Below are 23,821 nucleotides of genomic sequence, written 5' to 3' on the forward strand. Positions count from 1 at the left end.
GGCGGGTGGGGATTAGGAAGGGCACTTGTGATGAGCACCAGGTGTTGTATAGAAGTGTTGAATGGCTATATTGTACACCCGAGATTAACAGACCACTGTATGTTAACTATACTGGAATTAAAATTTTTTTAAAACTTGGGGCGCCTGGGTGAATCAGTCGGTTAAGCATCCAACTTCGGCTCAGGTCATCATCTCATGGTTCGTGAGTTTGAGCCCCATGTTGGGCTCTGCCCTGACAGCTCAGAGCCTGGAGCCTGCTTTGGATTCCATCTCCCTCTCTCTCTGCCCCTCCCTGGCTCACACTCTGTCTCTCTTTCTCTCTTTCAAAAATAAACATTAAAATTTTTTTAACTTAATAATAATAAAAAGAAATAGTCATAAGAAAATAGCCCTGGGTTTCTTGTAAAAACACTGTTAGGCCTCCTCTCATTATGTTACAAACATTCTCCCACACTTGAAGTCCAACATAATTTTATTTTAATAATTAACTGCCAGAAAACATTTGCTCAATCCCAAGGAACTGAAATATTTCCTGTTTTCTGATCATAGAGACCATGACAGAATTTTTCCCCACTTTTTTCCCTCTATCTTCTGGAATGCTCAGAACCAAATTAATGCTCATTGCAAAAGTGTTTTCTTCTTCCTCTTTGTAATTTATTTTTCTCCATTGTTAACTTTGGGGGATAGAGACCCTGCATCACAGACCATCTGTTTTGAAAGTGGATACTATATTTTGAAAGATGGTCATTAACAGCAACATAGATTTATGTACCCAGTGGGGAGAAAGAGGCAAATGAGTTGGAGGAACCCCCCCCCTTCCTGAAGCACATTTGTCCTCTGTCCACCAGAGGAGCCCTCTCTGTTGCTCTCAGGTTCTCCTGTGTCTCCTTCTCTCACTTGATCTCTTTCCACCTTTTCTTTACTGATGCCCAAAGCATAGCTAAAGTCATTTTTGTTCCTCGAGCTGAATTCATGCTGGAGAACAGGAGTGCACGTTTGCTTCCCGCAAATGCACTTACTCAGATGCAGTGACCGATCCTTGCACGCAGTAGGCCAACAGTCTGTGGAGACCCACTGATATCCTTCTGTAAGATACTGAAATGTTGTACCCTTGAAATACTACTGTTAGTAAACTGCATCACAATGATTGCATTCTCAGCAGACTATGAAATGCCTTGGAGCTAAGTGTGTAATTACAAAAGTATTTTCCAAGAAAATTCAGGAGGAAAATGGAGTCAGTCTCCAGGGCAACCTCTGCTGACATTCCAGGAAAATGTGTATGAAGGTTCCAGGAGGGCAGAGGCAGGAAAAAAGCAAACATATCATAACCAGGAAAGAAAACAACAACAACAACAACACATTGAAGGATCATAAACTCACCCAGCGGCTCAGGCTCTCCTCGCCTCTGAGAGAGCCAGTGCGTCTGTGGAAGAGGTCACAGAACGTATTTTTGGTTATACAATAAATCCAACCAAACACTGCCTCCAAGACCCATTAATCAAGATGACTCGGAACAGGGGAAAAGCAAAAGTATGTATCAGTCATTTAAGTAGAGTGAAGGGAAAGGAGGGGCGATACCAACACGTATGAGACACTATTGGGTCCATTCGTATGAATGAAGTGTGCGACCCAAGACGAAGACACCAGACGTGAGCCTTCGTGGCTTCACGACACAGCACGGAGAGGTGTGAACACAGCGAATGCAGGACAGCCTACCCCTCCGTCTTCACTCGCTGGAAGGCAAGAAAATCGCAACGTAAAATCCCTTAGAGGATGAAGCCCCCGCTCCGCGGCAAGAAGCTCGAGGGGGACCCCGAGGAGGTCAGGTTCCCAAGCTTCACCCCGTCGGGGCTGGGCAGGTCGGTTACAAGTTCTGTACTCAGGGGAGGGCAACTTTGCAAACAAAACTACTGTTCTGGGGAGAAGAGTGGAAACCCTAGAAAGTTAGGTGACCCAGTGGGTCTTGGGAGCGAGGTCCTGATGGGTTGCCCCCGGTCCCCACTGTCCTCACAGCTGTGTCCACCCTCCATCGGCTCTCGCACCTGTCCTGGTGATCGCTGAACAGCAGCCTCAGGCGGAGCTCCCAGGCCTTTAGGGGAGGGAGGGAGGGCCTCGGGTCACAGCTCCCTCTGCCCAGCAAGCGGGGTGGGCAGGCTCTGAGGCCAGCACCAGGCTGATGCCAGTCACAATCAAACTGAATGGATGTGACACAGGCCAGGGGGACTGGACCAAGTCTCCTTTACTGCCTTTGTTTTCCAAATACCTGCCCCACTTCAAAGTGGCTTTATAAGGAAACGAGAGAGGAAGGAATGGTAACACACCACAAAAGATTCAATTAATAATAATAATAATAATAATAAAGGTCAAATCTCCCGCTAAAACCTAGATGCCTCCGATGGTTCCCCTCGTCGCTCAGAGTAAAAGGCAAACATTTTCCAAAGACCATCAACTCCTCTGTCAGCCCTTCACCCTTTCCTAGTTCTCCCTTCCTGCTTTTCTCCAGCCACACTGACTTCTGCTGTCAACCCCACTCTTTAGGCACCTGCATTTGCTCTTCCTTCTCCCTGGAATGCCCTTCCTATAGATCTTCCCATGGCTCCCTCCATCACTTCCTCTTCCATGGCTGCCATGTCTAAAATCACACACACACACACACACACACACACACACACACACAGATTCTGCTTTCTTACCTCGACTTTTCTCCATAGCATTTACCTCGACTTTTCTCCATAGCATTTAGCACAATACAACACTTTACATATCTTACTTGTTTAGTTTGCTTATTTTATATCCCCAACCCCATGGAACATAAGCTCCATGAAGAAAGGGATTTTGTCTGACCTTATTTTCATTTTTTCCCCCTCACTGTTGAATTCCTAGCATCTGGAACAATGCTCAGAACATGGTAGCACTCAAGAAATATTTGTTGAATGAACTTATTGTAGACCCTAGATATACGGGCACATGCTTATCATCATTGCGGCTAGCCACTTGGCACACTATTCGTTTTCTTTGGGTTGAATACTCTTGGCCAGGAGAGCCACCATTTTAGAATGGAAAGACACTGCCTGAGAATCAGAGAGACCTCATTTCTCATGATCTCACCGACTCTATGAGACTCAGGTAATTCCCTCAAACTTCCCCGCTCAAATCCTCACTCAACTGTAAATAACAATTACAAAGACAGTCACAGCTATCACTTTGGAGCACTCGCTCATGTATCAGACACCGTGCTGATTACCTTCTGAGGTTCCTGTGGGAAGCATAGGAGGTGAATACTATTATTATGCTGATCCTACAGATAAGATAATTGAGCTCTGAGAGACAGTAAGTCCTTTACCAAAGAGCCATAGCAAAGCAGCAGCAAAGCTGGGGTTGAAACAAAGACAGTCATACTCCATCGTCCACACAAGTGTTACTAGATAACACAATTTCCCTGGGAAAGAGGCATTTGAGCTAACATCCCTTCTAGCCGTAAGAATTTCTCTCTGTTCAACCATCCATTTACCAACTCATCTATCTATCTATCTATCCATTCATCCACCCACCTACCTATCTATCCATCCATCCACCCCCAGCCCATCCATTCATCTACCCATTCGCCAACCTACTTGTCCATCCATCTATCCATCAATTCACTGACCTGCCCACCACACACCTGTGTATCCAGCCGTCCATCTGCCCATCCATCCATCCATTCTGTCACCTGCTGATCTGAGGAACTTTATTTAGTGAAGCCTTAATAAAATACATCCCTCCAATCAGAGAAACCGCTCAGTGTGCATATCCTGCTGGCATCCTGGTGGCATCTTTGTACTCAAAGAACAGAACTTGATGACTCCATTAGCTCTACCAATAACTTGGAACTTAAGATGACAGAAGACTGGACAGAAAAACAAACCAACAGGAGATGCTACCAGGCAAGAAACACAAGAGCTAACATTTGGTGTATGGGAAGCACAGAGGAATTGTAACATATTTTCAAGTACAGACAGTTTGGGAACTGGCCATGCCTTCAAATGTATTCCATGTCTGAATTTCTTTTTAATTAAATATTAGATTGGTAAAAAACACAAAATGTAGTTTGAAAGGACAAATAAAAATCATTAGCATCCTCTGCAGATACTTACCATAGACGGTTACAAGCACATGCTTTTCTCTCTATCCCATACTGCATGCTCTGGGGAACCTCAAAAAGTAAAAGCCATACCCTTGAAGAGCCTTCATGTGTCGGAAGGAGATAAAGGATGTTTTTTTGGCATGAGAAGAGGTGGGGAAGGGTGCAAACGAGTGGCACAGACATCAGGGGTGGAGAAGTTTGCACGTCAGGAAGCTCGGGGTGGCAGTGCTGGGTCTATACAGAAGGGAGGAACCTCCTTATTGGGTCACTCAGAGAAAAAGCCTAGGTCCCCGAGGGGTGATGATTAAGCCCCAGCCTGGGTGTCATCCTTACCAGCCTCACCCTCTTCTGTGGTAGCAGAGTTAGCAACCTGGAGAACTGTCCCCCCAGAAGACTCCCTGTCACCATACATCCAACTCTCAAGGCCAGAGGCATGAGAGCAGGGTGCCCACTGTATCCTCATCTGATGAAGCCAAGCCCCGGCTTGAGGGTGCCCAGGAGCTGCCCTGACCAGGGGTCCAGTGTCCACTCCATGCCCTGGGCTTCGTGTGCACTTGCTGGGATCCTATGTCATTTGTTTTCCAACCCTTTGCCAAGTTACCATTCTATCCTGCCAAAGAACACACTGGACTTCAAAATACACACCCTAACCTACTTTCCTGCAGACATTTTTTATGATTTCAGAGTAAACGAATACTATTAAAGTATGTGGTGGGGCGCCTGGGTGGCTCAATCAGTTAAGTGTCCAAATTCAGCTCAGGTCATGATCTCATGGTTCATGAGTTGGAGCCCTGCGTCGGGCTCTGCACTGAGTGCGGAGCCTGCTTGGGATTCAATGTCTCCTGCTCTCTCTCTCTCTGCCCCTTCCCCACCCACACTATCTCTCTCTCTCCCTCTCAAAATGAATAAATAAACTTAAAAAAAATTAAAAACGTAAAGTACATGGTAAGATATTTTCCCTACAGCTCAGACTCAGAACCCTTTAAGGGCTGGTGTCTCGTGGACCCTGGGCCTTCGAGGGCATACTACAGATATGTGTGGTTTTGTTTTTAATGAAACAGCTTTACTGAGAGCCACATACCATACAATTCACCCATTTAAAGTGTGTAATTCAATGGGTTTTTTTTTAGCATATGCACGGAGAGGTGCAGACATCACCACAGTTAATTTTAGAACATTTCCTTCACCTCAGAAAGAAATCCTGTATCTTTGTCTCTCAACACGCTATCCTCTTATGCCTCCAGCCCTAAACAGCCACCGGTCTACTTTCTTTCTTTACAGATTTGCCGATTCTGGACATTTCGTACAAACAGAAACATGTAATATGTAGGTTTTCGTCATTGGTTTCTTTCACTCAGCATGCTTTCAAGGTCCATCCATATTGTAGCATGTGTCAGTGCTTCACCCTTTTTGTGGTTGATGACGTGCCATTGTATGGATACATGACATTTTGTTTATCCATTTATCCATTGATGGACATTTGGGTTTTTTCTACCTTTTGACCGTCATGGGTAATCTCACTACGGAACTCACGCACAAGTATCTGTGTGGACGTTTGTTTTCATTTCCCTTGAGTAAAATACCCAAGAGTGGAATTGCTGGGTTTATATGGTAACTTGAGCTGAATCGTTTGAGGAACTACTGGGCTATTTTCAAACTGGCTGTACCATTTGCCATTCCCTCCAGCGGTATATGGAGGTTTCCGATTTCCCCACATCCTCACCAACCCTGGTTATGGTCTGATGCATAGATATGTCTTGAGTGATGTCCCAGGGATGATCAAGACTGACAGATTCCATAGGCTAGAAGAAGTGGGTTCAGACTCTACTGCGGGCATCATGCCCAACAGTTCTCAGCCTTCCTTGGGACTCTAGCATGGCTGCGTGACAGGGACAATGCACTAGATTCCCACTGTGTGTTGGTCCCCATCTCAAGATCTTGTCAAACCTCGCTCATGTTCACCATCCCCCATTTTCTGACACCCCTCCTCCTCTTCTTTCCTTGGACCTCAATTCACAGTTCAAGGCTTCTTGCTTCTGAAACCCCTTGTTGTGCATGTAAGCCTGGGGTAGCCCTGACGTTCCCCTGACTGACATACTAAGGACACAGACAAAGATGCACGCAGCTCCACAGGATAAACAGCAAAGTGGGCCTCCCCATCTGACCCACACCACCCGACCGCCAGGCCACCTACACACCCTCTAGACAAGAAAGAATGAGCAATACTGAAACATCAGCACGTGTTTTCACCAGAACAGGTGAGGTATGACAGCTCCATACCAGGATGAGGTCTGAGCGGATCCAGGCAGGAGGAGAAATGGAGGTTACAGGTACCACAGACAAGCACAGTGAGCGTTTCCATCTACCTGTGACATCAGTGTGTGGCAGAGGACGGTGGGGCAGGTGGGCACTCTCAGAACCACGTATTCGCTTGTAGCCCTCCCTGAGGAAAATCAGCAGATTGCTGAATGAATTATTTTGCAAGAGGAATTCAAAATTTCAGGATTTTAATATCAACTCAAACTCATGTTTCCTTAAACCATGAATGCTGATAAATTTTTTAAAGATAGCTTTATAATTGATCTCCGGTTCTATTAATGTCTTTGTATTTTTTAATGTTTTTTTTTAAGTTTATTTATTTTTGAGAGAGAAAGAGACAGAGCACACACATGTGTTCACAAGGCGGGGATGGGCAGAGTGAGAGAGAGAGAGAGAGGGAGAGAATCCCAAGCAGGCTCTGCACTGTCAGCACAGAGCTCGACACAGGGCTCAAACTCATGAACCATGAGATCATATCCTGGGCTGAAATCAAGAGTCGGACGCTTAACCAATGGAGTCACCCAGGTGCCCCATATTAATCTCTTTGTATTGATAAAAGTTACAAAGGAATGTCGTCTGGGGCTCTCAGGCACGGTCCCACAGTGACCAAGGCCACCTGAAACCTAACTGCCCCAAGGAAAGTGAGCAATCTGGAAACAAAGGAAATGGTCTTAATCCATGAGAAAACTTTACCACGACATTTCCCAAGGAATATCCCTTAGAGTGGTAATTCCATAGGACGGTAACAGGTATTAAATAACAAAAGAGCCCTCTGCACAAACGAGCTTATAAATCACAGATTACTCGCAGTTTAAATAGGCTTATTTACTGCAGATTTTTTTCTGTAGTTTTTAATACTGCAATGTGAATTATGAACCTCCAGGAGGAGAATATAATATGCGACATTGACCGAGGTCACATCCAGGGGGACCGTTTTCTCGGAGCACACCTTAACTCTGTATCACGCACCGGTAGGCAGAAACCACACGTGGCTCAAGTTCATGACACTTTCCAAGGGAGAGGGCAGAAGATCTCATGCTCCCGGTGTTTGTAGCTCAGCCCGCCCTTCCGTTCGGCTTTTAAATGTGATTGCATAGTTCATGCCATATAACTCCATTGTTCGGAGGGGGCCGATTCACTGATGTTGTAAACCTCACATGGCATTATTTGCACTCGGGCATTGCCTTTCGTTGTTGTGTCTCAAATACCTGTGGTGCAAAGAAACACGGTTCTGGTTTTTTTCCCACAATGCATTTCAGAGTATTCCTCCCACCCCTGGGACCTCTACAGGGCCATGCACAAGGTTGGAACCTCGGAAAGTGACACTGAACTCAGTGTTCCCAATGAACTCACCTGGCCGCCATGGCCTCTACGTGTCTTTCCCAGGAAGGCATGATGGGTACCTGTCAACACACATGAGAAGCTTCCTTTTTCTTAGTGGAGAACAGAAGGGGGAGCTCTGGCTCTCACAGCTAACGGCCAGTGGGGCAGCACTAGACCAACCCCAGTGAACCCCAGCCTGTCAAGAAGAGCTTCCACATTGACCAACACAGGGACGGCCATGGGAGGGGACATGGAGTTTTGCAAAATCGGTAGAGGGTGCAAAACTGGGGAGAGAGGCCAGCGCCATAGATGACTGCATTCGTTTCCAGGCTCTGCTGTAATAAAGTACTTCAAACTGGGTGGCTTAAAACAGAGACGTATTGTCCCATGGTTCTGGAGGCCAAGAGTCCTTCTGTCCTGGAAAGGACGAGCTTGAGAAGTGGGTGGGGTCCTTGCAGCCCTAACACAGTGTTTGGAACAGGGCTGGCTCTCCGCGGCTGTGCTTGCCATCACTTACTTCCTCCCATCACTGTCCTAAATCAAGGGTCAGCACACGTTTTCTGTTTAGGGCACACGATACAAATTTTTGGCTCCTTCTGGACCCTACAGGTTCTAAAGCAACTAATCAACTCTGCCTTGAAAACAGCCATAGACAACTTACAAACAAATGGCTCCATTCCAATAAAACTTTATTTATAAAAACAAGGGTCGGGCTGCCTTTGGCCCACAGGCTGTAATTTGCTGCCCCGTGCCTTAAATAAACTCACTACCTCTCCCTGAAGCGGATATTTTTTCCCTTCCCCTCCTAACCACACGCCCGGCTGTGCTATCCAAATACATCTCTTAGGAGTGCCCAGGCTGCCGGATCGAATATAGGACACTCAGTTAAAATTGGATTTCAGAGAAGCAACCAATAATTTGTCTTAGTATATACATATCCCACACATTGCATGTGACATACTTAGACTAAGAGAGAATGTGTGGTGTATCTGACATTCAGTTTTAACTGGGCATCTTCTATTTTTATTTGCGAAACCAGCCATCCCTCGGCACACATCACTTCAATTTGGGCAGCAGCACGAAACGGTATCATCACGGATTTAGCAGGGCTAAAAATCGGTGGTGGGGTGGGGGGAGGAAGCGTCCATGTGGGAGGTCAGGGCTCAGCCTCCAGCCCCTGTGACTTCATGGGACATCGTCCTGGGGATGCAAGCCAGGCCAGCCAGCCAAGTCCACAGCCTCAAATGACCCTGAGCGCTGCCCCGGGTCTGCTGTGCCGTAGTTTCCCCGCCCAGACCAGGCTCTGGTCTGTGTAACAGCGTGCCCCCGTGCTCTGTTAGCAACAAAAGTGTCATGAGCACTCTTACTGTCCCTCCTTAATCTTCTCCATTAGTGTTGACCTAATTATTTCAGTGTGCTATGTAAGTGGGTGAAAATGCAATGTTTAAAACGTAATGAATTACGGGGGTGCCCGGGTGGCTCAGTCGGTTGAGCAGCCGACTTTGGCTCAGGTCATGATCTCATGGTCCGTGAGTTCGAGCCCCACGTCAGGCTCTGTGCCGACAGCTCGGAGCCTGGAGCCCGCTTCGGATTCTGTGTCTCCCTCTCTCTCTGCTCCTCCCCCGCTCATGCTCTGTCTCTCTCTCTCCTTCAAAAATAAATTTTAAAAAAACATTAAAAAATTTAAAAGAACGTAATGAATTATAAACATGCTAGTCAGTAGAGTTAAAGCATAACAACGCATTTCAAAAGGATAAAAACTAACTTCGCTGTTACAGTGACACCGTTAGGTACGGGCGATTATGGTTTTCAGTTTTCAGTTGGGGAAACTGAGGCATCGGGCAACGAAAGGTCGTGCACAGGTGGACGCAGACGGTGGGAGAGGCAGGATTGGAACTCAAGGGGTTCACCACACTACACCCTCAGAAAGCTGTCTCGGCACGCTCACCATCCTTTTCAATACAGTATCCTGTTCCTGAGACTTTGTTTCAACCGTGACATTTGCTTCTTTTGATTATTATGGAAAATGTTTAAAACATGAAATAAAGGGGAAAGACTACCACCAAACAGAACTTTAACTTTGCGGTTTCTTACTTTTATTACATTCTGGAGTGTTTCCACACTTGATCGTGGCCAAAAGGCCAAGAAGCGATAATTCTGGAGTGTTTCCTGGAGTGTTTCCTACACATGTACGTGCGCGTGTAAATACGTAAACCCTGGGTGAGTACATGCACTTCACAGAACGGAGACACGTGCCCTTACTTCTGGATACGCAGTGCAAAGACCCGGGCCTGTTAAAGGCACATCCCTCTGTGAACACACAGCTCCAGGCGGCTGGGACAGTCCTCATCCTGGTGCCAGGCTGTATCAACACCATGCCCGAGCTTTGGCGGGGCAGAAGTGAGTCTGCAATCCCACCAAGCCCAAGGTGCTGCAGGCAGGGAGGTCGGGGGGAGGGGAGGCAGGGCCTTGGGGACAGCACACAGTGGGAATAATGCCACCGCTCCCAGCTTCCTCCTCCCGCCTGGCCAGCTGGCCGCTCCTTTCTGGGCCTGTTTCCTCTATCCCCAGGATCTGTGCCCCCGCATCACCGAGGCCTCCTCTGACTTTGACACTGAGAAGCAGGTGTTGCCTCTGGCTCCCTTCCCCAACGTCTGCCCAGCACAGGCCGGGGCTCACCGTCCTGCCCACTCGGCCCCCGACCCTCACGTCCCCCTTCTCGGCCCCTTCTCTCGCCAGCAACCTCTGTACAGGAAGGTCCCAGAGACTGCATGTTCGTTTGTCCCGTCCTGGTGCTGGTGGGCCGGAGGTCATGGGGACAACGGTGGCAGACGGTGGACAGGAGCCCAGTTCCCATGCCTGTTCTGCGGTGCCTTAGTCCAGGGGTCGCTGCTTGCTGACGAGAAGCAGAAAGTGGATCCCAGGACAGACGGGGTGGGAGAGGAGAGGAGAGAAAACAAAGAGGAAAGGAACCACTCAGCCGCTCTGGGTGGAAAAGCTTCTCAGTGTAAAGAGCTTGCCTCGGCCAAGTGACCAGAGACACAGGAAGGGCTGCTGGGCCCCCGGCTCGTCCCTGCCTTCATTCTGGCCCCGCACCCACCCGCTCTGACCGTGTCCAGGGCGTGGAGCCCAGTTGCGGGGGGAAGGGCCGAGCCTGCCCTCAGGGAGGCCCCTGGTGACCCCCGCAGGGAGACCCTCACGCAGGTGACAGCAGCCCGAAAAGGCAAGTGGGGTCCCAGCAGAGCACTCTGTACCTGGAGTGTCTGAGACGCCCCAGCGCGGAACGAGGCGCTCAGGTTTGAGTCCCACCCTGAGACTTGCTGGTGGGAGAACCGGAGGAGCAAGTCCTTTAAGTCCTCCGGATGCTGGCATCTGCAGGTGGCCAACGGGGGTGCCGAGACTCTTCCTGAGTTCATGGACATCACAGCGAAATTCGCGGCCCTGTCGCTTTCCTCCTTGTGTGCGCATCGCCCCAAAGTTCAGCTACTCCCGGTTTCCATCCAGCTTTTCAGCATCGGCGACTTCTTGTGTTTTTACTTAAATCCTAGTTCAGGGCCACGAAAGCCGTTCTCTTCAGCTAAACCCTGGCCACGTGGCCGACAGCATTCTGGTCCCTCTATCCTGGCCAGAGACCCACACTGCCACGGCCCATCTTCTCCTCTGCTGACACCCATGGGGCGGGGGGAGGGGTGGGTGCGCAGAGCTGGTGGGAAAGACGGTCACCGGCGCTCCAGAAGCCAAGCCATCCTAGGTCAGGCCCGTCCTGATGGCAGGTCGGGACTGGGGGGCTAAACGCCTGGGTGCCATTTAGACAATTCTCCTCCTTCCCAGGCGAGGAGCTGCAGCATTCTTGGGGGGCCCGGGACCCTCAACCCGAGCCAGGAGGAAACGCCTTTCTCAGCAGACCTCATCCTGAGCGGCCTTCATCTTCACAGAAACGCCTTTACTGGAGCAGCCGGTCTCTGCCTGCACGCTGTTTATTGGAACCAGTGTTTCGTTTTCTGATGGGGTCCTGAAAGACGGGAGGGGACCGTGGCGACGAGGAAACGTGCCTCTGTCACAAAGGCTGCAGGGCCTCCTGACGTGCCAAGTGTATAATCAATCTCTCTATGGTTTCCCCCATCGACGGAGTCTGGAACAAATCGCAATATTTACGGCACAATTACGGTTTTCAATAAATTGTTCCCAGATGGCTCAGGAAAGCAGCATTTAAGCAGAAAACAAGAAATGATCAGATTTTAATGAATGTTTGTTTCCTTTGCCTTGTTTCCTTCATAAATCCTGGTTGAATCTGTGGTTCAAGAGTGAATCAGCTGCAGGGATGTGTGCGTATATATACGCACCAGGCACAGTTACGCGTGCACGTGTAGCCCTACGAACGCGTATGCAACGAGCATCCACGGATATAATGGGGCTATGTGTACCTGTTTCACGTACTCGGCATATTTTGTATATGGGGCACTGCCCTTGATTATGTGTATAATCCTCCCACGTTCCTCCCAATTCTGCAAGAAAGATATTATCCCCGTTTTAGAGATGAGGCGATTGAGGCTTTAAGAAGTTAAGTAACTTGCCCAAGGTCACCCAAAAAGTTAGTGACAGAGGTAGTAAGGGGAGCCCCTCCATGTGACCCACGGCCTGTCCCTTTCCACTGGGCCACATCGCCTTCGCGGAATGATCAGTAGGTCACGGGCACGGCAGGCGTGGTGATAGACTCCAGGGAAATACACCCGGCCGGTGCACACGGTTCGGCCTGGGAACTCGGTCTCTGTGGGAACTCCGGCTCTCGGCCCTCTGCGTGGCCAGGCGCCTGTCATTGCACTGCTGAGTTTACACGTCACATCCTGAAGGATGCCCTCCGAGCCCTGGCCTTCTTCTCCATCACATCACCCTGTTCTGTTCTCTTCATCACAGCTGTCTCTCTGTTAACAGCCGTCTGACCCATCCACATAAACTCCATGAGGTCGCGGGGCATCTGGGTCCTGCTCGCTGTTAAGCCCCTGGAACCCGAACGCTTACTCACTAAATAAATGGGCGTCATGTCGGTTTCTCCCCCGCTGCCCGCTCCATGTGCAAGGCTTTTGGGGTACCACCTGTATGTACGTAGACACCCTTCCCAGTGGTCTTTGGGCCCCTCTAGTTGAGGCAATGCTAATCCAGGCCACGCCTCCCTCTCCACCTGGGTCTCGGGTCCAGGATCCCGGGCACTCTGCTTTCCTCGCCCTAGTAAACGGGCCCACGGGGAGTGAGATGTTGGCAGTGAACCCTCGCGCCAGGATGTGGGCAAGACCCTGCTCCTCATCGTGCCAGATGAAGACGCGGGACCCCTCCTAGCCGGGAGCGATGCCTCAGCCCCCCGTCGGCAGCACACGAGTGTTTGTAATTAAGCACCACATGTGTGCGGACGGCACACGCCAAGCGGCCTGGATGGGGCGGCTCCCACCTTCCAGAATGCCCAAGCTCAGGTTAGTGCTTGTGGGCGTGCTGGGACAGGATTTCCCAGAAGCCACGCGGAGGTCACATCCCGGGGTGTTAGGCACCAACTCTGCCAGAGACTTCTGTCCCTGGGGTGTCTGCTGGCACCTGGAGGACAGGCACACGTGTGACCGACTCGCTTCGTGTGACAGCTGGTGTAGCAGAAAGAGCGAACTTTGGGGACCCGGTGAAACCGGGTGTATCTTGACTCTGCCCCTCACAAGAGGTGTGGCTCCAGACCCTTTCCTCCACCTTCGGAGAGCCAAGCTCCGTCCTCTGCTGGGTGGGTGATATAATCACCCCCTCCGAGACGCGTGGTGCTGACCAAGTGGAGAAACGTGTGCAGATCACGTCACCGGGGTCATTGACGTGACCACCCAATCCTAATCTGCTCCCCAGGTGTAAAGCACCTGTGGAAAAGCCAGGGATGGGCAGATCCACAAACGACCACATTTCCTCTCTGTTCTTCAGAGTAAACAGTTCATGCTGGGTCAGAGAGAAGGAGCCCAAATTCCTGCACAGGGTGACAGTCAAGTGACCGCCCCTTCCCTGCTGAGTCCCCAGCAGAGAGAACCAACCCCTTCACACAGCCGAGGTACCCAGTGCCTAAGAAAGGAGCAGAGAGGACCAGGCTGCTTTGCGACCTTAGGTACCTCCAGACTGTCCCTCAAGCCACCAAGGAGGGAAGTAAATTTCTATGCTGCCATCCACCCCAGGTCCCACCTGTGCAGCCTGACCCCCATGCCCCATGATCCGAGTAGATGGCTCCAAGCAGGTACGCCTGCCAGGACGAGGGAGCTTAGGGTTCTAACAGATTCTCTGCCCATCAGCTGCTTCTAGAAGGCGGGGGTGAGTCCCCAGATTCCAGCGCCATGAGAAAATCTGAAGGCAGGAGAGGGGAAAAGGCTAACGAAAGCCACTGTTCAGAGAAGAAGCAAAAACAGAAATAATTATAGTTTATTATTGCTATAAAAACATACCAATATATGATTATCAATCATCTCTTGCTATATGGCAGGCATGTTCACCATCTTTCTGGATTGTTGCCATAGTTAACTTTTTTTTGAGAGAGAGAGAGAGAGAGAGAGAGAATGATGGGGGAGGAGCAGAGGGAGAGAGAAGGGGGGGGCGGATCTTAAGCAGTCTCCACGCCCAGCTCAGAGCCCAACACAGGGCTCGATCTCATAATCATGAGATCATGATCTGAGCCAAAATCAAGAGTTGGACGCTTAACTGACCAAACCATCCAGGCGCCCCCTTGCCAAAGTCTTCTGAGGGATGTGTTATCACGGGTATTCTCACTTTATGATAAAACCAAGATCAGAAGAGGTTAAACGGCCCATGTGAGGTTGCCTATTTAGCAGGTAGTACATGTGGTTAGACTTGATGTTGGGCACCTTGCCCCTCAAAATCCTGTCCTCAACCAACAGAACCTATGCTTCATGGGAGTCTGTTGGAAACTCAGTCTTGGGCCCCACCCAGACCCACTGAATCAGAGCCTGCTTTTTAGTAAGATGCCAGGTGATTTGGGACACACTGAAGAGGGAAAAGCTGTCCCAGGAGTCGGGTGCCAGGAGCCACCACCTGGGCCACCCCACACTGGGCTTCCTCTCCTACACGCTCATCCACGTATGAAGTTCCTCATTCATTCCTTCTCCCTCAGTACACGGTATTGAGTGTCCACCATGTGTGAGATGTTCTGCTAGATTCTGGGAACACAAATGATGTGGAAACAAGCCTTTCGCCTAGAATCCATTGCCCTCAAAGTGAGGCAACACGGCAAATCCTCTCGGCTGTGAAAAAGTAATTACCCAATAAGAAAGTATAATGACCTTATATTTAGACACTGTTATCCAACTTAGTTCAAACTCTAAGAAAAATGCCATATTGTCTCCTCTTAATTTATTTTCAACCTAGAGTAGCACCATTCACAGACCTTGGAGTTTTAAAATAGGCTTCACAAGAGTGCTGAAAAATGACGGAGCTTCATGGAAAAAGAAACACGGGAAAACAGGGCCACCATCTTGAAGACTCTTCCAAGAGCCAGATCTGGAACAGCGTGAGTTGAACAATACCTAATGACGTCCGTGACTTATAACCCACAGAATAAAACAAATATCTGTCAGCTCATACTGATTTAAAGAAGTAAGTGCATAAATCACTAAGTGGGAGAAAGAACAGCTCTTCCTTATACTAGAGTTTGGATGAATGCATGCAGAAGGAATATAAAATAGAGAAAATCCAAGTTTTACAGAATCATTGATGTATACACATTTTAGTGGGCTAACGGATAATGAGAAACAGGATTTTGAATAGTCTTGAATTATCTCCCACAAAATACCTACTAAACACACACACACACACACACACACACACACACACACACACATTAATAACTTGGCAGTGAAGAAACCTGGCAAATACCACCTTAACGAAATGATCCAAATTAACAACACCAATAATGAGACAAATCGACATGATGCGTCTTCCGCTATGATTCACTGAGGACACATTAGCACTCTTGTGGTATTCTTGCCAGAAGTGCATAATCTCAATCTAATAATGAGGAAACGTAGGGAAACTCACAATGAGGAACATTCAACAAAATACAAACAAAAGGACGAGCCAATACCCTTAGAAATAACATTGAGGTCGTGACAGACAAAGACTGAAAGAGATGTCCCAGACTGGAAATGACTAAGGAACATGACAATACATCCTGGACCAGAAAAAGGATCTCAGGGGACAATTAGTAAAATTTGAATAAGCTTTGCATGCTAGTTAATAGGGTCATATCAACAGCAAGTTCCTGGTTTTGACGTCCGCAGTATGACTTTGTAAGACTTAACCTTGGGCGAGTGGGGGAGAGCATTCAGGAAGTCTGTGTGCTGTTTTTACAATTTCGTCATTCTAAAGTTTTTTAAAAATTAAAAAAAAAAAAACGTTTTCAAAACGTGCTTCACGTGGACAGACTCAGGAGCTGCCAAGCTGAGGGGCTCGACAGGAGCCTCGTTCACGGCAATTGGGAGGACGTCAGGCAGAAATGCAGAACCGCTCCGGGAGACTTTACGGAACTGTTGGATATTAATTTGAATTATGCCATTAAACAGATGTGCTCTGTGGGGCATGGACAACTTTTTATTTCTTAAATGTCTAACCTGCTGCCGCATCAGATGGAATCAAATTAATTATACAGAGTTATCAACGGAGGTGACATAACGGTCCGTGGCACAGCCATACATCATCACGTGTCACTGCAGAGGTGCTGCGAGGCTGGGGGTGGGGAGCTTTCTGGCGCTCTGGGGCCAGACCCAAGCTGATGGGGTGTCCAATGGCTCTCCATGCATGCCCAGAGTACATTCAGTGCGCCTAAACACTTAAACGTGAGCTCATCGTAAAAGCCCCCAAACAGAAGACTTCTATCTAAAGTCACCAGAACTCGTTTATTGATAAAGTTCAGTGTTCACTTTTAAAAATGCAAGGTATATATGCAGTATGCTTTATACGTGCATTTTATGTATTTAAATCTAGTATTGTGTATTTAGAGAGTGGTTATACATGTGTTTGAATATTTTTTAAATTTTCACTTGTTTGTTTTCAGAGACAGTGGGCGGGGCGGGGAGGGGACAGAGAGATAAAGAGAGAGATTGGGAGAGAGAATCCCAAGCAGGCTTCATGCTCAGTGTAGAGCCTGACACAGGGCTAGATCCCACGACCCTGAGATCATGACCTGACTGAAACCAAGAGTCAGTCACTTAACTGACTGAGCCACACAGGTGCCCCTACATGTTTGACTATTTTATGCAGCATATGAGAGAATAAGACTTGTGTGTCTATAAATGTGAGAATGAGTAGTCTGAACAGATGGATGGATGCATGGATGGATGGACGGATGAAAATAGGTAGATAGATACATACATACATTCATACACACATAGAAACAAATAGGGAAAATAAATCACAAAGAGAAAGGTACATTATGCTTTCTAAAAAGTAAAACCACAATGAAACGTGTTCTATTATCTACTTTGTTCTACTAGAGTGACAGTCACTCTCTTTCAAAAAGTGTTGCTTTATTGAAAATCTCTAGGGGCCCCTGGGTGGCTCAGCCGGTTAAGCATCTGACTTCAGCTCAGGTCATGACCTCGTGGTTCGTGGGTTTGAGCCCCTCGTCGGGCTCTGTGCTGACAGCTCAGAGCCTGGAGCCTGCTTTGGATTTGCATCTCCCTCTCTCTCTCTGACCCTCCCCTACTCATGCTCTCATGCTCTCTCTCTCTCTCTCTCTCAAAAAATAAACATTTAAAAAAATCTCTAAGACGGTATGAGTCACCCCATCCTGAATTTTATTCTGCAGCGAAAGCCTAACACAATGTTAAATCAGAACCAAGCTTTCTTATTGGCTAATGCTCAGGTTTTTCAGTTAAATAATAAAAGCAGCTGCATCCCTCAACAAATATTTATCGAATGAATACATGAACAGAGGATTAAGAAAAATCATATCGGGGCGCCTGGGTGGCGCAGTCGGTTAAGCGTCCGACTTCAGCCAGGTCACGATCTCCCGGTCCGTGAGTTCGAGCCCCGCGTCGGGCTCTGGGCTGATGGCTCGGAGCCTGGAGCCTGTTTCCGATTCTGTGTCTCCCTCTCTCTCTGCCCCTCCCCCGTTCATGCTCTGTCTCTCTCTGTCCCAAAAAAAATAAATAAACGTTGAAAAAAAAAATTTAAAAAAAAAAAAAGAAAAATCATATCTATCTTTATAGTTGAAATGAGAAGAAACTAACCCAAAACATAATCAAAAATACATAACCTTCAACCCAAACATACCTTGAGTTCTAACATCAACATATAGGCCGAATGCTTCCAGATCAGGTTTCTGTTCACACTTACTTAATCATCCATCCATCCGTTCATCTGTCCATCCACCCACCCACTTGTCATGCATTATCCATCCATTCTTTCTGTGAGCGCTTAGAGACCCCAGGCCCCTAGCCCAAGTGCTGTCTCTACGAAGACAAACAAGGCATAGGCCCTTTCCAAAGAGCTCACTAACTTTTGGCAAGACAGATCTGTGAGTCATTAGCTCTGGCCACAAACCACTGCAGGTGCACCATAAGGCTGTAGGACACAGGCCTACCGAGAGGCACAGCGGCCAGCCTGGTCCTGGCTGCTCAGGGCTGCAGAATCTTCTGCCCCTCCGCTCATTCAACCCACAACTCTTCTGGGGGTACTTGTTATGATCAGGTGCCCGGCAGGGGCCTGCAAAAGTTCTGTCAGGGAGAGGCAGCGTTCACAACAAGGTGAGGGCCACGGGGTGCGTGGAGGCCGCCCGCCAAGGTAGGTGGGCTCATCCAAGCAGCCTGGCCTTGACATCTCTTGGGATTTTTTGTTTTTGCCAGAACGAGACGGATCTTGGGACTCCTGGACGGTTGTCTCCTCTCTGAGGGGGGCGGGAGGGAACCTCCTCTCCGTGCCGCAGGGAAGGTCACAGGGCATTGCAGCTCTTCGGGGGTGGGATAAAGCGTTGCACAGGGTTCTGCCCCCACTGCACGGCGCCCTGCTGCTCCCTGATTGCGGGAGCCCTTCCCCAGGGGGCCAGGCTGAGGGCCGTAAGCTGCACTGTCCCTTCCCGCCACACGGTCGCTCCAGCCTATCTTGGTCACAGACACCCTGGGTGAGGGGGTTCTCGCGGCTCCCAGCAACCCCCTACTTTGGGGCACCCAGCAGTCAGCCACGTACACTTGGGCCGGGAAACCTGGCCAAACTCGAACTGCTGAAGATCAGGTCGGTTCTCGGACTGTGCAGGGCAAGTCAGAGAAGCTGGAAGAAGTTGAGGAGCAAAGGGGTGGAGGGCGAGGGGGGGAGGGAGGGCAGACAGAAACAACCGCGAGGAGACTCTTCCTGCTCCCGGTTCTCGCCCTTCTCGTAAGGTCTGAGGGGGCCTCCTGGGAACCCTATAACCTACTGTGGATTTAGGGTTTGCATTCAGCAGCCCACACTGGCTCTCCCACCCCACCCAGCTCCATGCTTTCCCCTCCATGACCCGGGTAGCAGCCAGGGCTCTGGCCTTGACCCCGACTTGCCCCCACTGCCTGGGCTGAAGGCCTGGCCCCCGGTTCCTCCTTCTTATGCCCCCCGCCCTTTGCCTCGTGGGTTGTAAACGGGGGCCCTAGTGGCCTTGACTCTGACCTGCCCCTGACATGCCAACACAACCCCGACAGACAGAGAGGAAGAGAGACAGTATCCCAAGCAGGCTCTGCACCGTCAGCAGAGCCTGATGAGGGGCTCGAACCCGCGATCATGAGATCATGATCTGAGCCAAAACCGAGAGTCAGACGCTTAACCGACGGAGCCACTCAGGCGCCCCTGGCCCCTGCTGATTTCTGGGGGCTGAAGTACCAGGGAGCAAGATGAGCTCATCGGAGGAGAAGCCCAGAAATGTTCTGAGTCACCGCAGCGCCCTGCTGGCTGCCGGGGATGAGACAGAGAAGCTCCCAATGCTTAGCCCTGGCCCCCCGCAGCTGCATTTCTCCAATTGTGTGTGTTCAAGACCCACGGTTTCCATCACTATGGGACAGGAAAATCTGTGCACCCGCGTCACTTGGGCTGTCCTGTGTGTGCAGAGGACCCCTGGGAGGTAAGGACTAAGGCGATTCCTGGCACCCTGCCCCTACGGACTCTGGCATTCGAGGCGGTGCTCCGAGACTGGTCACAATTATAATCAGATGACCACGCCGGTCTTCGGGCTAAACTCGGAGAAACACTGCACTGTGAACACAGCCGGGAAAGCAAAGGCAGTGGGAGCCAGGGTCCAGGGGACGCCTGGTAGGAATTCTGCCTCGTTAGGCTGTGAACATCTCCGTGCCTCCAGTCTGCAGAAATTGCTCCTAATTCCAGCCTGTTGATGGCAGCCTTTCTATTTTCCAGGGAAGACGTAGAATTTCTCCTTTTTCTGTATTGCTTTGACAGGGGGGCGTGGGGGACGGGGAAGGAGTGAAACGCTCGTGGAGTGAGTCCCACCTTCCGACAGGAGCCCGTGCCCAGATTTAGGAAGCCCTCATTAAGGCGTGTCAGGATCCGCCAAATTCGGGGCCTGCAGTCATATTCTCAAATAAGATAGTCAGTGCAGCTCATGAGATGATGAATGGTTTTATCAGCATCATCAAATTACACAGAAAGAATGCAGCAGGGCTGTTAATATGCTGCCTCGGGAGGAAGCCTACGTCCTGCAGGGAATCCGGGATTTCGGCGTTTCGATCCATTTTTAATTATCCTAAGAAATTACAAGACTGCGGGCACCGAGCAGGCCAACCCTTCCTCCATATTGATTTAGAGCCGGTCTCCTCCTTTTCTGTCCTCACTGCCTCCAGGCAGGGGCTGGATTGCCGAGTCTCTGAGCCCCACTCAGTGTTTCAGCCTGGCACACTCCTGGGGTCAAAGAGCACATGGCAAATTCATTTGTTTTTAAAAACTAATTAATTGTGGGGCGCCTGGTAGCTCAGTCGGCTGAGCGGCCGACTTTGGCTCAGGTCACGATCTCGCAGCGTGTGAGTTCGAGCCCCGCGTCGGGCTCTGTGCCGACAGCTCAGAGCCTGGAGCCTGCCTCGCATTCTGTGTGTCCCTCTCTCTCTGCCCCTCTCCTGCTTGCTCTCTGTCTCTCTCTCTCTCTCAAAAATAATAAATATTTAAAAAAAAAAAAATGGTCACCAATGGTGGCCGTTTTCCATGCCCTTGGTGAGACCTGGGACTCAAGGGGCTGCCCCCCATCCTCCACTTCCCCCAAAAAGCAAAGATCTGAGACAGGTACCGCTGAGCAGTGAGATTACCGTGGCAACGGCGGGAGGGCTGGAGTAAGGCAAGGGAGCAAGAAAGGGCAGGAAGGCCGCCTGAGGCTGTTACTACGGGGTCCACTCAGACAGGAGAACGGGGCCTTGATCCTGCGTGGGACCCTCGGAGAACAGCGTGGAATGTCTCAGGAACTGTCCCTCTGGGGAATCAGGCAAAGGGTTCATCCACTGGCCTCTTCCCCCGTGGTTGAGACTCACTGCCTCAGGCACTCCTGGCTGGTCCAGTAGGATCCTGGCAGAGTCCGTCCACTGGGGAAGCCTCAGACAGAAAGACAGAAAATGGAAGACCCCACGTGCTGGGGGCTGTCCAGTGAGGACGTCACACGGTGGGGGGGGGGGGCAGGGGGACGTGAGTCCCATAGGGTAGGCTTGGAAGCCACAGCCAAGGCACAGGGGAGCACCGGCTGGGATGGCAGGGGCGGCGAGAATAAAATGGTCAGAGCTTGTAGTGGACGCCCTGAGTCAAGGGGTGAGTCAAGGCAGCCTGAGTCAAGGCAGCCAAGGGGGGAAAAGCCAAAAAGCAGGAACCCAGAACGTGCACAGGACAGAGATGCTGGCGACAGCCGCCACAGGCACTCACTGCCTGCATCCGAAACGCACCAGCACCTCGTACCTGGTAGGAGATGCTTAGCCATCCCGGAGAGATCTAAATAACGCCGGACCCTGGTCTTGGGTGGCGGCCCGCCGCTTAGGTCTGATGTTATGATTTGAAGCATCGTCAGTAGCAGAAACATCTGTGGACCGGAGCAACAAAGGAAAATGCTAGAAAAAGAACAGGGTGGGGAGCCGCCCGTGACCGTACGTGTTGCTCCCTCCCGCATCGCTCGGCAGGAATCCGGAAGAGTCCTTACGGGTACGAGGTGAATGTTCAGTCACAGCAGCGTTTTCAGAAGCCCAGGATCACAGCCGTGATTAGCTCATAACATCCCAGCGGCCTGATGTACCGGTTTTCTGGGTTGTAGCTTTCATTTCTGCCGTAATTCATCTTTGTCGGGGTCCAGATCCATTTCTCGCCAGCTCTGGGCACCAGGTGACTTGAGTAAATGAGACAAGCGCCGTGGACAGGTGGGTGTCCATCATGCCCCCCGCACTTCCCGGGCATGGATGCCACCACACCCTCACGCCCTCCGTGGGCGGCCCGATCACAGGCATCGGACGGGCGCAGACACGCAGCCCCAGACGGCCAGTTACCCAACAATTAAGGGTTGGGTCTGGCCTCCACGGCGCCTGATTCCCTCAAAGTTTCTGTGACGGATTAAGTGTTTATGGCTCCCCTCTGCCATCACAGCCTCTTCTTCCTCAAGCCTGCTGTTAAGCTGTCAGTGTGAACAATGGTCCCGCCTTGGGTCGCCCTCAATGTCCGTCAGACTCAGAAAAGCAGACGGCTATTGTCGCTGTTGGCTCAGCTCCCATCGGAGGGCCATGCTTTTTTCTGTGTGGTCTTCATCTGGCCGAAAACAGCTTTCCAAAAAGCAATTAAGTTCCCATTCAAAGGGAGGCAAACCCATTTCTCCTCCTATCTTCTCTCTAAAGACGCTTCAAGTCTGACACATCCAGCACTTTCACAAGCCGATGCCACATGAGGGGATTTTGTTCGAGAAGATCCCATGATCTAAGAACTCAGGACCCCAACCACATCGAATCCTGGAGTGCTCAGGAATTCACTCAGAACTGGTAGAAAGAGCTGCAGATGTCTGGACCATGGCTGTCCTGTTACTTCCTTTTTTATTTTTATTTTTATTTTTTTTTTTTTTTGAGAGAGAGAGAGAGTACAAGCAGGGGAGGGGCAGAGAGAGGGAGAGAGAGAATCCCAAGCAGGCTCTGCACTGTCAGCACCGAGCCTGACTCAGGGCTCAAGCTCACGAACCGTGAGATCACGATCTGAGCCGAAATCAGGAGTCGGACGCCCAACCGACGGAGCCACCCAGGTGTCCCTAGTTCAGCCTCTTACTTCTCAAGAGCATCTTCCTTGGTTTGCTTTTGCGTGGCCCCAGCCCCAAACCACAACCACACAGGCTAGCTTCCTTGGAAATACTTGCAAGGGATCGCTGTCAGGGAGCACGTGCACCAAACGCCACGGTGGAAGGGTACGGAGTGACCAAAGCAGCCCCCGGGACCCACTCCTTCCCAGCTGCCTGAGCCCTAACCTCACGCTGCCCAGCGCGGAAGCCGCTAGTCCTGTGGTCTTCCAGCCCTTGCAATGTGGCCAGGGCACACGGAGATGCTCTGTAAGGGCAAAATATACACCGAATTTCCAAGACTTCGTACCAGAGGAAAAGAAAAGGGTGTAAAATATTTCCCTGGTCATCGTTCTACAGAGTACACGTTGAAGTGATAATATTTGGGATATACTGAAGGAAATAAAACATATTACGAACCTTAGTTTCAAAGTATTTTAAATATAGGTTCCAGAAAGTTTAAGGCCGCATACGTGGCTCACATTGTATTTCTACCAGGCAGTGATGCTCTGGACCCTTCCTGGGACCCCATCTGGATCATCCAGGACAAGGTCCTCCTCTCAGGCACCTTGACTTCATCACAAATCTTTTGCCGCATAAGGTAATATTCAGAGGTTCCAGGAATTAGGACGTGGACATATCTTCTTGGGGCCACCATTAAGCCCATTACAGGGAGGGAAAATGAACCCCAGGTCGGGATCCCTGAGGAGAAGGGAACTGTTGATTTCTCACCGCCTGAATGTATCTGTTATCCCAGAAGCCAGAGAGCATATGTCCCTGTT

Source organism: Lynx rufus, unplaced genomic scaffold (assembly GCF_022079265.1).
Source record: "Lynx rufus isolate CCGP_SWC_20201006 ecotype Redwood Valley unplaced genomic scaffold, mLynRuf1.p SCAF_2, whole genome shotgun sequence".
NCBI lineage: Eukaryota > Metazoa > Chordata > Mammalia > Carnivora > Felidae > Lynx > Lynx rufus.